This window comes from Henckelia pumila, unplaced genomic scaffold (genome assembly GCF_033568475.1).
Source record: "Henckelia pumila isolate YLH828 unplaced genomic scaffold, ASM3356847v2 CTG_338, whole genome shotgun sequence".
NCBI classification, from domain to species: domain Eukaryota; kingdom Viridiplantae; phylum Streptophyta; class Magnoliopsida; order Lamiales; family Gesneriaceae; genus Henckelia; species Henckelia pumila.
The window spans coordinates 4,455-6,094 of record NW_027331805.1 but is presented as its reverse complement, the minus strand read 5'-3'; the positions used below and the strand labels follow the sequence as shown (position 1 = coordinate 6,094).

At 32.4% G+C, this 1,640-nt stretch overlaps 1 long non-coding RNA gene across 1 annotated transcript; it reads right to left on the bottom strand.

The window, feature by feature from the left end:
* Positions 1–269: 269 nt before the first annotated feature.
* On the bottom strand, positions 270–1,213 carry LOC140871053 (uncharacterized). Its single transcript, XR_012147599.1, has 3 exons — positions 1,068–1,213; positions 757–990; positions 270–386 (listed from the first exon to the last, which is right to left on the bottom strand). It is a non-coding gene; the product is annotated as an uncharacterized lncRNA (long non-coding RNA).
* Between the last annotated feature and the right edge of the window lie 427 nt (positions 1,214–1,640).

The following is a 1,640-nucleotide window of genomic DNA, read 5'->3' as shown; positions in this document are numbered from 1 at the left end:
CACGAATTAAAGATTTCAAAACGACATAAAATGTCATTAAAGATTATTTGTAATGACATGTATGTTTGCTTGTATATTTATTTATAATAACAATAAAAAGTGTCACTATAAGTAATTTCTTATATCGGTTTAAAATGTAATTTTAGCCATACTATTGTGACATACATTAATGTTTCTTATACTTATTTATATGAACATTTAAAAGTTTCACTATTTGCTTTTTATAAGGACATTTTGAGATGTCATTTATTAGCTTTAAAATCACATATCTGAACAATAAGCGTACAATAGAAGGATTTGAGCATGCCTTGACCACTGCATCAACCTGCTCAACAAAGCCTAACTCAAAAAGCTTGTCAAATTCATCCAGGACAAGAAACTCAACCCTGAACATAGTAAAAAGAAAAACGATTGAAGAATCTTGAGGATATTACTAAAATCCAGAGGTAAAATAGGAATTCCACCTCGGAATAAAAAGATGGAGCTCAATGCATACACATTCGAGATTGAAGCATCTCACCACTCAAGTAAAAACAGATAAAAACAAATATTAGGCTTCACAGAAATGCTAAGTACAATACATTGGGCAACATAATAACACATGTTAGATGTTATCATTTTTCATTAGTTCTTAGTTTAAGGTGAGAAGGTGCTTAATTTAGACCGAGTAAATACGTCTACCACAAATTTTAGCGGCTTGGAGAAGCCTAGATATTAAGACCAGAAACAAGCGATAATTAGAGATAGGTATCTTACTTGCTCAAATCAAGTTTTCTTTTGCGAATAGCAAATTGCGCCCAAAAAGGTGTGGATATGAGAATATCACAGGGAAATTTGGAAAAATCAGCACCTTCAGCGAATTGTTTCGTCATTAATTTGATGTAAATAAAATTTCCTCTGGACAAATTCTTGCATTATCTCGCTGTCTTGAGCAGCTAATTCAAGAGTGGGGCAAAGAATCACTGCCCGAACACCATCCTTTGAAGCCCGCTGATGACATGAGATTGCTAAGTAGAATTTTTCAAAAATATTTTACAGCACCTAAAAACTTCATGCTTTATACATACCTGAAGTTTCATAAGTATTGGCAGACAAATGCAAAGTTTTTCAAGAACCAATAGGAGCACAAGCGAAACACTCTCTTCCCTGTAAAGAAGTAGAAAAATAAAATCATTAAAAGAAACACTCACAAGTACAATCGAACAACATGGGGATCAATTTCACTGTGATCTCCCTCTGAATCTGTTCAAATTTATAGTTAATTATCGAGTGAAAAGTGTGAAAACCCGAAACTTGGCCTCTAAGTTTTTTTTCAATTTAGGAATGATATCCAAACTTGGAAGAGGTAATCTTTCCTTTTCTTCGAGATTGAACAACTTGGATACAAATCAACTTATTTCAAAAATTAAATCAAGTTGATTTATTGACAGAATTTTTATTATCTATCAAGCTGATTTTATTTCCGTAATCGGAGCAACAAATCACTCTATTTTCAACCCCATATCTCGTCAACCTTTCCTATATAAAGCCACAAGACCTCTTCAAAAATCTCACACAAAAATACTATTTTTCACTCTATATTTTCGAGAAGCAGTTAGCCATTAGGGTCAAAAAATTTTCCACTATTCTCTTTTTATTTT